The sequence below is a fragment of the Phocoena phocoena genome, chromosome 6 (assembly GCF_963924675.1).
Source record: "Phocoena phocoena chromosome 6, mPhoPho1.1, whole genome shotgun sequence".
NCBI classification, from domain to species: Eukaryota; Metazoa; Chordata; class Mammalia; order Artiodactyla; family Phocoenidae; genus Phocoena; species Phocoena phocoena.
The window spans coordinates 109,375,820-109,376,777 of NC_089224.1; positions in this window are offsets into that span (position 1 = coordinate 109,375,820).

A 958-nucleotide genomic window follows, 5' to 3' on the forward strand; every position below is an offset into this window, starting at 1 on the left:
TGGAGCCTGTGTTCCGCAACAAAGAGAGGCCACTGCAATGAAAAGCCCGCTCACCGCAGTGAAGACCCAACACAGCCGAAAATAAATAAATAAATAACGACACAAATAAATAAATAAATTTAAAAAAACAAAACTAAACTAAAAACTTCTGTTCATGAAAAAGATACCACGAGGAAAGTGAAACGATACAGGACAAACTGGGAGAAGATATTTGTAACACATGATCAACAAAGGGTTAGTAAGTATCTAGAATATAGAAGGAACTCCTTTAAATCAATTTTCTTTTTTTAACTGAGGTATAACTGACAGATAACATTATATTAGTTTCAGGTGTACAAAATAATTATTTGATATTTATATTGTGAAATGATTGCCACAGTAAGTCTATTTAACATCAGTCACCATACACAGTTACAAAAAAATGTTTTTCTTGTGATGAGAACTAAATCATTTCTCAAAAAGAGGAAATAACCCAATAGGAAAGGGGGCAAAAATCATAATTATTTTAAGAATGAAATGATATTTAGCTTTATAAGTAATCAAGAAAACGCATATTAAAATTATACCCACCTGCCTGGCAAAATTTGAACTCAGAAAACACCAAGCGTTAACAAGGATGTGTTGCTAGGTGAATGCTCATATACCGCTGGGGACCTTGGCACACAGATTGGTTTACTTAGTAAAGGTGAGCATTTGCCCCTGTATGACCCAGCAATTCTTCTGCTGGAGACGTATCTTAAGGTCTAGGACCAAAACAATAAACTCTTGCTCATGTGCACCAAGGGACATGCAAAGGAATGTTTATAGCAGCATAATTCACAGCAGCAAAATACAAACAACCCAACTGTCCATCTGATTCCATTTATATAAAGTCTATATAAAAAGAGACAAAACTAAACAATGTATTGTTCATCGATATATTCATAAGTGATGAAAAACTACAAAGAAAAACAAAATA